Source organism: Crotalus tigris, unplaced genomic scaffold, assembly GCF_016545835.1.
Source record: "Crotalus tigris isolate CLP2741 ecotype Arizona unplaced genomic scaffold, ASM1654583v1 scf7180000017753.6788120, whole genome shotgun sequence".
NCBI lineage: Eukaryota > Metazoa > Chordata > Lepidosauria > Squamata > Viperidae > Crotalus > Crotalus tigris.
In genome coordinates, this window is record NW_024096615.1 from 1,093,463 (window position 1) to 1,109,097 (window position 15,635).

Here is a 15,635-nt window from a genome sequence, read left to right on the forward strand (position 1 = left end):
GTCCGCCACCATCTCCACGACCTAAGAGAATAGAAGAAAGGCCGGAAAAACAGCCAGCTGAAGGTGCAATGTCATTGGTTGTAAGAGATTTACAGGCTGGACCTATGGAACAGTGTTTGGAGGTAAAAGGTGATCCAAAGGAACCGAGGATGACTCATGCTGCACATAGATGTAAAGAAAAGGAACAGCAGAAGATTGATGTTGGATCCATAATACAAGGTTCGATTACAGAGCCCGTGGGAGGGACAAGACTGAAGAGATCATCAACAGCTGATCTTCAAGTAATGTTCCAGAGGCTTCAGGCCATTAAGGATGGCAAAGTTTCTGACATGGAATGTTAATGGCCTGAATTCACCACAGAAAAGAAAGTATTTCATTATTTGAGACAACATAAGAATGATGTTGTTTGCTTGCAGAAGACTCATATTGCTTTAAATGATCAAAAGTATTTGATTAATTCCTAGTTGGGATCACATTTTATAGCTTCTGCTCCGGAAAAAAAGGGAGTGTAGTTATTTATGTAAGAAAAGACTTATCAGCTAAATTAATTGATTCTGATATATAAGGAAGATATGTTATCATTGATTTAGTATTACAAGGCAAGAAATTTCTTATTATTGGACTATACGCCCCTAATCAACAACAAAAACAGTTTTATAAGTTGTTACATCAGAAACTAACTCAATTGGATTATAAATCTGATTGGAATGGTGTTTTAGATTCAAATAAGGACAAGAAGGGTTTTTTTAAATCTTCCAATCACGCTAAATTACCTAAAGCTTTTTTGGATTTGAAGGACGATTTGGAACTCAGAGACATTTGGCGAGAATGGAATATTGAGGACAGAGATTTTACTTTTTTTCGGACAGGCATCAATCGTATTCCAGAATTGATTTTTTTCTAATCACCACTGATCTTTTTTCTAGGGTCAAGAATGCCAAGATTTCCCCTAAAATATTGTCAGACCATAGTCCTGTATGGTTGGAGTTATCTGTTGAAGACGCGAATAGAAGGACTTGGAGATTGAATGAAAATTTATTTAGATATGAGGGGATCTCACAGAAATGTAGAGAATATTTGAAGGAATTTTTTCTTTTGAATATGTATAAGAGTACCTCGATGGCAATGGTTTGGGATGCTAGTAAAGCTTACATGAGAGGGGTTCTGATTCATATGAACAATGCGCATAGGCGTAAACAGATGCAAAAACGTAAAGAAGAGATTAAACTGAAAGAGAAGGCTTTTATTTTGAATCCATTGGACAATAGGTTAAAGGCTTCTATAAATATGCTTAAGGAGCAATTTAATAAGTTAAAGGCTGATCAGACTGCAATTAACTTGCATTATATGAAACATAACACATTTTGTAACGTAAATAAGCCTGGTAGGTGGTTGACTTATCAATTACGGAAGAAACAGAAGTCAAGGATTATAGAGAAAATAGATTATAAAGGTAAAGAGGTATATCAACAAAATTTGATTAAAAGGAGTTTTTTAGATTTTTACTCAAAGTTATATGCTAGTGAAAGCATACAAGCTTCAGATATAGAAAAGTATCTACAGGCAGCATATTTTCCTAGACTTTCAAATGATCAACGAAATAAGATGAATTGTTTAATTACTTCTGAGGAAATTATTTGGGCAATCAAACAGTTAAAGGTTGGTAAGGCTCCTGGTACAGATGGATTAATAGCAATCTATTATAAAATGTTATCTGAAGAAATGATAGAACCATTAAAGGAACTTTTTAACAGTATTTTGTTGGGAGTAGAGGTACCTCCATCTTGGAGAAGGGCTTTTATATCGTTGATCCCAAAGGAGGATCAAGATCTTACCCAGCCTAAGAATTATAGACCTATATCTCTTTTGAATACAGATTACAAGATTATAGTTGGGTAATGTTTTTTTTTAGAGTTTGATTGTTTATTTGTAATCCTGTATTCAGCTCTGGGAAGTGGGGAAGGGGTGGGTGGGTCTTGGGATGTATATTGTATAAAACTTTTCAATAATAAAAAAAAACACCCCTTCCAGTCCGTGGAAAAATCTCTCTCCATGTAACCAGTCCCTGGTGCCCAAAATGTTAGGGACCTCTGTCTTAAGAGATTGGGTTGAATTGCCCTCATTTGTTTTTACATCTTTATAGTTACACATATGCATATGATAAAGTATGAGGCTCAACACTTTGCTGCAAAAAGAATGACTGCAACGGGAACATAATTATTTCCAATATGTTTGGCAATTAAATTGTTGCAGTGGGTTCTGGGTTAGACGTCATGGCATGACGGGCGCAGGGAAACGGGGCTCCTTTTTCCACGTCTGATTTTGCTCTGCTAGGGACCCTAAAAAGGTTAGTCTCCTGGAGAGGCGATGAAGAAGAACAGGACCCTCGTAGATTGCGGAAGGGCGGCAGCCCATCCATTTGATCCGAGGAAGCCCTTCAAACCAGCGGAAGAAAGACTGGCCGCATTTATGTGGCCAGCCAGAAGCCACCGACAACCCAAGATAAGCAATAACTAGCAACTTCTGAACAACACAGATGGAACTGGGCAAGAACAATCCCCTCTTTATAATTCTAAAACCTATTCCTGGAAAAAAAGAACTCCTAAAGCAAAGAATCTCCCAGATGATAGAGAGAAGGGGAATTCCCACCCTGTTATCTCAGGAAAAGAGAAACAGCAAATAACTTTCTTTGGGGGGAAATTAGAGAAAACTACAAGATTAATTTGGATTTAATATGAAGACATAGCTTTGGCAAATCTGGGGATTAAAAGTATTTTCAAGACTTTATATTCGAAAAGGTATTTAGAAAATTGGTGAAATAGGTTTGGATTTAAAAACTAGAAGATAAATGTTAACGACATCTAGTGGTGAGCCTTGGGATTACAATTTATTATGCTTAAAGAAAATTTGGCATGAAGCCCAGACATAGATACGGCTCTCTGTTGTTCCTGGAAACTTTCACTTTAGCAGACTGCAGCTAGGAAAAGGGGGGGGGATCCTTGGGCTGTTTTATCTGTATGAAGGAGATAATAAACCATTCTAAATTGGCTGGCCTGGATTACAAATATTGACTGACTTTTAGTTTCAAGAATTATTAAGAAATATTAAGAAACAGTGGGAAAGTTGCTTCTGGACTATTTCTCTTTGGAAGAAACATGGATAATCAACAAGAAAATATAAATGGATTCCAGAAAGAAATTTTTTCCATGTTGAAATCAATTCAAGAAACAATTGTTTTAAATTATGAGGAGACTAAAAATAATTTAAATAACATAAATGAGCAACCCTCCAACTTAAACTGACAAGAAAAAAGTTCAGAAAATGACCATAAAGAATGAACTAGAAATTGAGAAACCAGAGGAAAAAATAGAGGAAACTGACATAAAGATAGAGGATTCAAAAGAAGAAAACAATAGACAGGTGAAGAAAAATAAAAATTTGGAAGACCCAGATATAACACCGGAAATGGGAAAGACATTTTACTTTTCAAGACTTCAAATCATATTTGAGGACAAGGAAGAAGAATTGATAGAATGGATGACAGAACTGTTAGGAAAAATGTTGAAAACTGGGGAACAAGAAACTAAAAGAGAAACTGAAGGAGAAAGAAAATGGAGGCCGTTTAATGAATATAAATGGACTAAGCGCTTTTACAAAAACACTTTAATTAAATTATCTTTTTTATTCCAAATAATATATACAGAAACAGAGGAAGAAATACTTGGTGACTTAAATGTATTGACTTGTAAAGTTATTTGGCAAAGTAAGAAAGTTAGAGCAAGACTGAAGAAAATAGAGGTCCTGACTAATTAGATAAGGTATTATACTATCTAATGGATGTTTGAATATGATCAAAAAAATAGACAATTGCTAGAAATAAAAGGACCATTATAAAATAGAAGCATGTGATTTGTAACTAGGATAACATATGTGTCTATAAGATGGGAAATATGAAAATACTAAGAGGGTCAGTATAAGAAAAGCTTTTAGTTACCCAAATGTAATTAATTATGAGAAAAATGATAATTGATAAGAGTTATTTTGAATATTGATGGGAAATTAAAATTGAAAAAAGAGAAAAAAAACAGGATTGCAAATACATTTGAGATAAGTTTTGGCTAGAGAAGATATAAACTGATACTGATATTATTGGCACTATGTATAACATCAGAAACATGATGAAGATGTTTATAATTAATTGTATAGATATTAATAGCAGTAAGAATTATACTTGAATAGTGGGGAAAATGATTATTATTGGAAGAAGAGAGGATCAGAGAAATACTGGATGGTGTAGTATTGGATATTTTGAGTGAAAGTTAATATATACCACTGAATGATAAAGGAACCCAGACATAGAGTTGTTTATTAAGTACTTACGATTGTAAAACTTGAAATTAATAAAATATGTACAATAAATAAATAAATAATTGCAGTGGAAGTTTTTATGCAGAAGATGAAATAGTTTTATCTTTCCCTTTTATAGATTTGCTGTTTATAGTGGCCGAAATTTGCTCAAATCCAATTGCTGTTGATTTTCTATTTATGAAGGACTTTATCACATTGTTTTCTGAAAAAGACAGCTGTTCTTTATTTCTATGATATTCTTTAGACAATAATTCTCTTTAAGCCAAGTCTATATAATATGTTGCCTGCTAAGCAGTTTTGTACAGTCAACTGCATTAAAAAAAACCAAAAAACAATTAGCCTGCTTCTAAGTCAGGAGACAACAAGAACTGATGGAAAGTCTACCAAAATATGGGAAGCAACCATGGAAGAATCAGTAGAGTCTAACCAAACTATTTCAGCAAGCCTGGACAATGACATAGTGGCCCACAGATTTCAAGAAATCAGTCCAAATAACAATACCAAAGAAGGGGCGTTGTCTTACCTGAACGCCTTTTCTCAGCATGAGGAATGTAGATTCCACAGATGGGTTGATTTAGTCTTCTAGCCCAATCAGTCAAAGTTGCCACGCCTCTGCAGGGTCTGACCATGCCCCAGTTTTGAAAGGGCGAAGCGAATGATTGTGTGACGTGATGGCTCCGAACTGCTGACACTAACCTAACTGCTAGTAATGATCAGGGAGGGGGTGGATTCTACATTCCTCATGCTGAGAAAAGGCGTTCAGGTAAGACAACGCCCCTTCTCCAGCATGTAAAGTTATGTAGACTCCACAGATGGGACATACCAAAGCCCCTATGATCCCACGGGTGCGAAGCAGGTTGGTTAAGTGTCGTTGCTGAAGTGGACCAGTTGTTGTAAAACCCGACGGCCAAAAGCGGCCTCTGCGGAAGCAAACTTGTTGAGTTTGTAGTGGCGAATGAATGGTGAAGGGGACGACCACGTAGCCGCCTTACAGATGTCCTCTATGGATGGTTGAGTCTGCCACGCCGCCGACGTGGAAGCGCTACGAGTAGAGTGCGCTGTCAGGCAGCTTGGGACAGGTAAAGAGTAAGCCTGGTAAGATTGAGAGATATAGGCCTTGATCCACCTGGCTATAGTAGAGGAGGAGACCTTCTGTCCCTTGGAAGTTGAGTGGAAAGAGACAAACAATGCCTCCGATTTGCAAAAGGAAGCTGTCCTGTAATGATGCAATGCCCTACGTACATCTAGGTAATGCCACTGCTTTTCTAGTGTGTGAGAAGGATTGGGACAAAAGTTTGGTAGTACAGTGTCCTGAGCCCAGTGAAACAGGGACCTTGGGAATGAATGAGGGATCTAATCTCATCATCACTCTGTCCTGATACAAGGTACACAGGTCTTCCCTAACTGAAAGAGCAGCCAGCTCTGACACGCGCCTCGCCGACGTGATGGCTACTAGGAAGGCCACCTTGTGGGACAAAATGTAAAGAGGACAAGACCTTATAGGTTCAAAGGGAGACCTAGTGAGTGCCTGCAGAACCTGAGGTAGTTCCCAAGATGGATACCTGTGTACTACCAGAAGTCTGGTGTTGGAGATTCCTTTCATAAAGGACCGGACCCTGGGATGATGGGACAATGGAGTGGTGTTGGCACAGGTGAACACCGTGGAAAGAGCAGCCACCTGTCTACGCAAGGTGTTGGGCGCTAAGCCCTTATCCACTCCATCCATGAGGTATTCAAGAATCACTGGAATAGTGACAGAAGAGATAGACAAACCCTTATAGGTACACCAGTCACAGAAGTTCTTCCAAGTGGCATCATAGATCCGGTTCGTCGCCGGCCATCTGGAAGTTTGGATCATAGCTATCACCCTTGAAGAGTAAGATCCACACATCAGGAACTGGCGCTCAGATGCCAGGCGGCTAGTTGTAGCCACTGAGGGTCCGGGTGGTGTATGACCCCCTGCATTAGAATTATCCTCTCTGGAGGGATTTGCCAAGGGGGGGCTATGGCAAGGTTCACGAGATCCGCGAACCATGGACGCCTCGGCCAATATGGGGCCACAAGAATTAGCTCCGCCCGTTCCTGTAACAGCTTTCTGATGACGGCCGGGATCAAGGGAAGAGGTGGAAATGCATATAAAAGGCCCGCCGGCCAAGGGCTGCGGAGGGCGTCTGCTCCCTCCGAACCCTGGGATGGGTACCGAGATAGAAACCGGGGAAGCTGGGCATTCGTCGGGGATGCAAACAAGTCGACTTTGGGCCGACCGAAACGGTGAGTTATCTCCCGAAAGAGACAGGAATGTAGACGCCACTCCGAATGATCTATCGTAGATCGACTCAGAAAATCCGCCTGGTCGTTTTCCACCCCTGAGATGTGTTCCGCCTTTAGGGACAACAGATTCTGTTCCGCCCATGACCCCAGACACTGGGCCTTGGACATTAGAATCCGTGATCGAATGCCGCCCTGCCTGTTGACAAGGGCCTTTGCCCCCACGTTGTCTTTCAGAACCAGCACGTGGCGGCCCGCCAACTTCTTGTGGAAATGGTGAAGTGCTAGGTGTATGGCTCTGAGCTCTAACCAATTGATATTTTTCTTGAGATCCTGTTGGGACCACCGCCCCTGGGCGAATTGGGATTGCAGATGTGCCCCCCATCCAAACAGACTGGCGTCTGTGGTTAAGGTTACCCGAGTCGGTTCTCTGAACAGGGATCCTTTAGACAATGCTGGGGACAACCACCAGATGAGGGACGTGAGTGTCTGTGGTGGGACTTGCACCCTCTGTGGAAAACATGCTACACCCCGTTTCTGGTAAGGGAGTAGAAACCACTGCAGTTGTCTCATATGAAGCCTGGCCCAGGGCACTATGGCAATACATGAGATCAGTTTCCCTAACAACTGTGACAGTAGGATCAGGGTTACATGTTTCTCCTTGCACACCCTGGTGACCATCGTACGTATGCTCAGCTGACACTCCTGAGACAGGAAAACTCGGCACTGGTTGGTGTCTATTATTGCACCTAAGTGGAGCAAACCGTTTGTTGGGTTCAGATGGCTCTTTGGGAAGTTGATCATAAATCCATGATCCTGGAGTGTCTTGATCGTCAGTGCCAGGTCTGATCGGGCGTTCAGTGCCGAGGAAGACTGGATTAGGATATGGTCCAAGTAGCAATGAACGCGGACTGGTACCAACCTGAGCTGTGTGGCGAGAACCGCCAGGATTTTGGTGAAAACCCTTGGAGCTGACGATAGGCCGAATGGCAGGGCCCTGTACTGATAGTGATGGTTGGAATACCTGAATCTGAGAAAACGCCTGTGATTTGGATGTATGGGAAACGTGCAGGTAAGCTTCTGTCAGATCTATGGATGTAAGAAAGTCTCCTGGCCAAATACTGCCCAGAATAGAATGAAGAGTTTGCATCTTGAATTTTTGGTAAATTAGATACCGATTTAGAGCCTTGAGGTCTAGGATCGCCCTCCATCCTCCGAGGCCTTTGGTACCACGAATAGGATGGAGTAGAAACCCAGTCCCCATTGATCTGGGGGTACCCGCTCTATTGCCTCTATGCTTAACAGATGACGAATGGCCTCCTCCATGAGACCTTGTTTCACGGGATTTCGGGATAGGGGGCAGGAGATGAAGCGCCGAGGGGGGAATGTGAGGAACTCCAGAGACAGTCCGTCTCTGATAGTGATTAGAAACCAATTGTCCGTGGTGGTGCTTTCCCATTTGTGGAAGTATAGTGCCAGTCTTCCGCCAATGGGGGGAAGTCACTTTGACTTTCGGAAAGGACGACCTCCTCTGCCGCGAAAGGGCCGCTTAGCCTGGAATTGTGGCTTTGGCTTGTCTCTGTAGCCAGACCGGTCCGATGAGCGGTCCGGCCCTGCTTGAAAGGGCCGATACCCGCTCCAGGTAGTTCGGTTTGAGCCAGACTTAAACGACGGACGCCGGTTGTATGGAGAAAAACATCTGCCCGTTTTTTTGACAATATGAGCTAGTACCTTCAACTTTTCTTTGTTTTCAGTCAGGTAAGGAGTGAGAGCCTCTCCAAAAAGGTGACCCTTTTGATATGGTGCCACAGCTACTCTCCATTTGTGCCTGATATTGGCCTTCCAATTTTTTAGCCAGAACATCCGGTGTGCGGCCATGTTGGAAGCTATGGCCCGAGCTGAATATTTGGCCGACTGCAGAGACACATCCGCCATGTATTCCAGTGCGGCCCTTAGTTTAGTGACATCCTGGTGAACCCTTACTTCGTCTGGGGATATTCTGGCCTGTAATTCCCTGAGCCAGATTAATGCGATTCTGGCGAAGAAGGAGTTAGATGTTGAGGCTCTTATAGCCCAAGCAGATGCCTGATGGGTCCTTTTGAGGGAAATCTCAGACTTCTTGTCCTCAGCCTTAAGGGCCTCCGACATATCTCCTGGGATTTTGGTGTCTGACAGTATGGGGGCGAGAGCCTCATCTACACCTGGAACTTTGAGGACATCGTTGAGGGAAGGGAGTGTATCTAAGAGCTTACGATCTAATCCCCCAAGAGCAGAGAAACTTCCAGGAGATCCCCACTGATCCTGAATGGATTTGAGAAACATGGGGGGAACAAGGTATCTGTAGGTTCTTCTTGACTGGTTTCAGAAACAGTGGGTCAGAACTCTGTCCAGAGTCCTGATCCATCGTCTGTGGTTTCACCGGTTCAATTTTTCCGGTGACATAGGCCTTTTGTAAAAGAGAATAGAAGGAATTTGGATTAAACACCCCTACCATAGGAGTGGCCTCCACCTGAATGTCTTCCCCGTCTGACCACATGCCTTCTTCCGGTATCTGTGTGGAATAATCTGATATCTCACTCCCTTTAGATTAAGGTGGAGAACCGTGATCTGAGATCACACACTCCCTGGGATGCATAGTTTCCATGGGCATAGGGGGGGCTTGATGGTCCTTGGACTGGAATGGCCCTCCCTGAAGCTGCCATCGCCTGAGCCACCGCCTGTGAGATCATGGCTTGGAGCTGGACAGTAAATGAAGGATGTTCGGGGCCCTGAAGACCTGCCGCCGTCGGCGTGAAAGATGCTGACGGGATTGGGGGAGGTACGACTGTAGTAACCTCCCCGAGACCCACAGGACACTGAGGAAGATCCTGGCTCAGCAGCTGGAATTGAATCTTGGACCTGTAATCTCAATTCTCGTTCAAAGAGGGACAGATGGTCCCGTTCATATCCCAGCAAAGAACCCTGGTCCAGGGTCTGCTCGGGAGACCAAGCCCGATATGGATGCAAGAGGAGGGGAGGGGATAAGCTGCGTCTTTCCTGCCTGTCGCTGGGCTTTGGAGAATTGTTGCTCCAGGGCCCTATGTCTGCTATCTGCTTGCTTGTCATCGGCCTTAGAGGTCCGTTTGACCTTGGCCTTGGCTTTTGCAGGTGTATCTTGACTGGATGGCTTGCGTTTTACATTTCCACTGGAGGTGGAAGCCTGTGAAACGGTGTTATCCGCCATATTGAAATAAGCAACAGGAAAGAAACAACAGATGTTCACCAGGAGATCCCTGGATCAGTCCTGTTCTGCAGGAGAAGAAAGGGCAGGTTTTCACCAGGAGATCCCTGGATTGGCCCTTGGTCTGCAGGAGAAAGGAAGGCCACGGCCCACCTGGGTGGTACAGGCCTGCACGAGGGTCTGTAAGGTCCGGCCCACTGTTAAGTACGGAGTCACTACGCAATATAAGCCGCGCTACGCTCAGGGGCTGTCCTCCCCGTTCAATTTTTCAGGCCCACTGTAATAGAGAGACAATTTGGCCGAAAAAGTATCAAATGTCAATTAAAGATAAGTCTATATATGAATATAGATATATATCTTGTTTATTTTAATTCTGTTTTATTTTAATTAATTTTCAATGTTTTTTTTTGACCCTCGTGTCTCACTTAGTGACGGCTAGGACAGTAAGTGACGACCACTATGCAGACAGCAGAAAACAGGCAAGGCAAGCAGCAGTCCAATCTGTTGGCACTGGATAGTTGAAAGGTACTGGTAAGTCACACAGTCTGGAATATTACTAGATAAAATGGAGTGAGAGCCTCAAGGTATTTTCCCTATGTCCACTAGGTAACCTAAGATGGCTCCTATTAAGCAGCTGAAGCATGAGGTAATGAAGACCTAAAAGAGTGTAATTAAACTCCCATTCCCCCCCCCACGTAGGGAGGATCACCAAATAAGTAAGTTGCTTTGTGACTGAAAAGGCTGTAATTAGGTCAAAGCAGTCAATTTAATGTGTGCGATTGGGCGGAGCCCAAAATGGCGGCCGCAACAATCTAATGAGAGATAAAACAAGCTGAGAGAAAAGATCCTCTTCTGCAAATAATCTGGTAATATGTTCTTCTAGTCAAACAGTTCACCTGTGGGTTTTTTGGGTAATTTACAGCTGACAATCAACAGTAACAAAGAAGTACTTGAGTAATGTGAGGATCGAGCCTTCTAGAGGCTCAAAATGGCACCCACAGGTTGTTTGAATTGGTAATGAACCCAAGAAGGTGATTGAGAGTTTTCAGCCGAAAACTAATAGTTTAAAGTTTTGTATTCACAGCAAAGATCCTGGGAGGGGGTGGGGGAGTGGATTGTAATGAGGAGGCAGCTGTCTGTAATGAGCTGTCTGTCTCTGAAAAACTCAACAGAGAAGGGAATTGATTAAAGAGAGAAGAAATGGTGCAGCACTGAGCCCAGAGCTGAACCAATCCCCCCCCCCCAAAGAAGGAAAAAAAGGGCAGAGAATCTACAAATGGTAATAACTACCTTTCTGAATCTAAATTGGGAGCCAAATTCTCACGTCTCTTCAGGGCTGAGACCAAACGAAACTGGGGCATGGTCAGACTCTGCAGAGGCGTGGCAACTTTGATTGTTTGGTCTGATTGGGCTAGTAGACTAAATCAACCCATCTGTGGATTCTACATTCCTTTATATGCTGGAGAAAGAAGGTTTTCAGGGGAAGAATGGTAGACTATAAAAGTGGACCTGCCGACTGTGGGAAAAAAAGAACTAGTAAATAGACAGGTTCCTTGGAAGCTCTTTCGATAACGAGAGGATTAAACATTGCTACAGATGCTCTAGATGTTGCTCCTTGTGAAAAGCCTGCAGGACATTGGTCTCATGTGGATCTGGCTGCTTGAAGATGAAGGGATCAGCCATCATGCTCACAATTGCAGCCTTTTAAAGGACATTAAGTTTACTAACTTCACTTTCTAATCACTTTTAGAAATTGCTTATTAACAACTTTTCAGCTAGTAGAGACTTTCAGAATGAACACCCGGTGAGTCTACCTACAACCCTGTATAAAAGAACATTTTAAAATCTGCTAAAAAATTTAAAGAATTTAAAATAAACAACAAAAAGCTAAATATGATTTTGATCTTACAAAGTTGTAAATGGACTAAGGGTCCAGATAAATTTGAAACATAGAAACTTTTACAATAATATTTTGGAATTAATTATAAAGAACAATTTCTTGTGGGAAATAGATTCATTTTGATTTTTGCAAGACAACAAAGAGAAATAATTTTATGATTTTTAAAACTGGATAGTAGGGGGGACTAACGATTCTAGGCTTACTTTTTGTGTTAATTAACTGGGACCTACAAAATGATGCAAAACATTATGACATTGAAATATTAAAAGAGATTTTTAAAGAATGAAGCCATAAATATCAACAATGTCAGTCAGGATATCTGCCTCTATGGGCAGACTATGCCTAAAACATGCTATTGAAGAAATGAAAGATGTGGAAAAAGTTTTAACTGATGAGAGAGACAGAGATGATACTGAAACTGGATTTACAAATGACAGGCCAAAAGAATGACTTGGAACAAGATGTCTCACTGGATATACAAAAGAAACTGGCTAATACTTTAAAAATCAGAAATACAAATGAAAAACCAAGGAAGGGACCTGGATATTTTTTTTATTGGATTTACAAAAGAGGCTTGTTAAAGACCTGAAGATCTCTATGTAATAATGGGTCAAAGAAGAAATGAAGAGCAATCAAATCCTATGACAATATTTGAATGAACTAAAAACTAAGACTATTAGAAAGAAGAAATATGAACTTAGTTTATTTGATCAAGGTTAAAACAAGATAAGTTGTTATTTCTGGTAATCATTTAGGACTTTCTGCTGACACCAGAATAAGAAATAGATATGGGATGAAGAGATAATTGTTTGTAAACTTATATGGGGCAAAGAGTCATTAATTTGTTTACATTTCTTGTGATGAATGTTGGAAGTCACTTTTTTACACATTTCTTTTCTCATTATTGTATTCATGTTTTTTCTTTTTTCTTTCTTGCACATTTTTTCTATTAGATTTCACTATTATAAAGCAGACAGAATTGCAAAAACATCTGGTAAAAAGGAGGGAAATGTGTGGAAAAGCCTGACAAATATTCATTGGCTACAGCAGACCTCCCTCTCTTACTGAAGGAAATCAGCAACTGACAGATCACCTGAATGTGTTCTACGGTAGGTTTGAGAGGAGACCACTGTCAACTATCACTATACTCCCCATCTCAAATATACAAACAACAGCCAAGTCTCCTACACTTGACTCCATCCCTCTGGGCCCCCCACCTCTGGTGATCCTAGAAAAAGAGGTGCAAGGTATATTTCACAGACAAAAGACTGGAAAAGCATCAGGCCCAGATGGAATAACTCCTTCTTGTTTGAAAGTCTGTGCTGATCAACTGGCCCCCATCACCACTTGTGTCTCTGGACTTCCTCTCTGCCTTTGCAAATTGGTTTTGGTTGGTTACTGGCTTGTGTCTGTGGGACTGAGGGTAGCTGCCTTCAGGGAAATGTGGGGTAGAACCTTACTGGCCGTTGTAAGGCCATCTGTTGTGGCAGTTAACAGAGCAATAAAGAGACTCCATCAATACCTGCCTCTGCCTGGGCGACCTGGGTAATAAAAGGTTAGTGCTGGCCATCTGAAAATCATCATAGATTCGCTGCTAGATCCCTTACAAGTTGCCTACCATGCAAATTGACAGGGGATGTTGTTAATATGACACTGCACTACATCTTACAACATCTTGAATTCCCAAGGACCTATGCAAGGGTCCTTTTTGTAGATTTCAGTTCAGCATTCAATATCATCATTCCAGAAATTCTTCTCTCTAAACCAACTCAGCTAGCTGTGCCACACTTGTAGGTGGATTATAAACTTTCTAACAAATAGAAAACAGCAGGTGAAACTAGGAATTATCACACTGAATATTGGTTCAATTAGCACAGGTACCCCCCCCCCAAGGGCTGCGTGCTCTCTCCATTACTCTTTTCTCTATATACCAATGACTTCATCCCTCTGTTAAAGTACTGAAGTTTGCAGGTGATACAACAGTCATTAGTCTCATTTGAGATGGGGATGAATCTGCATACTGATAGGAGGCTGAATAACTGGTCAACACTTGGTCAATAAAAAATAAGCTATGCTATGCTCAAAATCAAAATTATTAATAACATTAATATATACCCAAACAAAATACCAAAGGTAACAGATTGTGTAACTTTTTGCATACTACCTTTGATAAACAAATAATGGTCAGGATGATGCAACATAAAGTCCTATATATAAAGCGAAATGTCTGATGTTCAAGTTAGTTTTAGAAAAAAAACAGAAGAACAGAAAACATTACACTACCCAGAATCCATCAATGAGGGAGATGGGAAGTCTAGAAACACATTATATAAACAAACAAACAAACAAATAAACATTACCCACTGATATTGGGTAACTAAGAAAGCCAAATCATATCCGAAAGAAATCAGCATGAGTGTCATGCCTCTGTCAGAGCCTGAATCTGTGGAGGAAAATGAGCTGGAATGGGACTCTATGGAGGTCGAGGAAGAGATGTCTGTGGTTTCAGAGGAATGCGGGGAAGAGCAGGCTGAGGCAGGCCAGGGCCCTTCAGGATTGGGACAGGATGATCAGGAGAGACAGAGTTCAGGTGATGAGCAAGGGCCACCCCCACCTGATCCTAGAACACAGAGAGTGGAGAGAAGGAGGGAACAACACAAACACAGGCAGGCTCAACTACTCGGGAGGACAGCGTCCTGCCCCTCTCCATAAGGCATACCTGGAGATTGAGATTTAAGGAGATGCTATAGGGAGAGGCATTTGTTGGGAACAAATACTGATTCCTTGGAGTTTTGAGTATGTTGTTGCTGATCTCTTGTTCTGTGACTTCGGCTTGGAAACCCGGAAACTCTGACCATTGGACTGGCTGACAACATTGCTTGGATGTTCAATGATCTCAGGCTGTATTTTGGTTCCCCTTTTGAAACTGCTCAGGCAAGTGTGTATTCACACAGACTTGTTAGTTTTATGATGTATGTGTGATTCCTTGTTATCTCCGTGGCCTTGAGTAAATTCCTTTCCTAATCAGACTGTATGTGAAACTACTTGTAGCCAGAGGCGGCTGAAAGTGTGTGTGTCTTCTTTTGTTTGGAGGCTTGCCAGAAATGTGGGAGCATTTGGGGAAAATTTGGAGAAATTAAAGGGTGGTTTGAATTGCCAGCTGACTACATTGCCTCTGTGCTGTGCCCTGGGTCGTCACAATGTATTTCCTTGATTCTAGAAAGGCTTTTTATCAATCATATCAAGCTATGGAATGTCCTTAGGAAAATGAAAATCCAGAATATCTGATTGTCCTCATGAGAAATTTGCACACAAGACAAGAATCTTCAATCCAGATAGAAATTGGTGAAATAGACTGGTTTCAACCTATATTCTGAATGTATTGAGGCAATCTGGACTGGAAGAAGATAATCAGAGTCTTTAAATTAAAGGAAGAATATATTACCATACTATCAATATGGTATATTGATCAAGTTATTCTAATAGGTGAAAATGCAAAGCCTTTCTATCTTTGCAGATCAGCGGGGGGGGAGGGGATGGTTCCACGCAAGTGGCAGGCAAGAGCATGCACAGTTCCATTTGCGTAAGTGGCGGGCACATGCACCACTTTGCAAATGGAGCTGAGTGCACGCTTGGCCACTGCTTGAACAAATGGAGCTGCTGTGCGCTTGCCTGCTGCTTGCACAACTGGAGCTGCACATGCGCCTGTCCACTGCTTCCGTGGCCCAGTTCTGAACAGACCATGGCCTGGTAGTGGGCCACAGCCCGGGGGGGGGAGGACCCAGCTCTAAAGAGCTAGTTTAGTCTAATAGTTAAGGCACCAGAGGTTTTAGTCCCACTTTATCATGAAAGCAAGCTGGAAGATCTTAGATCAGTTGT

The 15,635-nt window shown here is 42.1% G+C and overlaps 1 protein-coding gene across 1 annotated transcript in view; it reads right to left on the reverse strand.

The window, feature by feature from the left end:
- The window catches only part of TMEM131 (transmembrane protein 131), a 134,584-nt gene that overhangs the window by 14,873 nt on the left and 104,076 nt on the right, over positions 1-15,635 (reverse strand). The window lies entirely within an intron of this gene.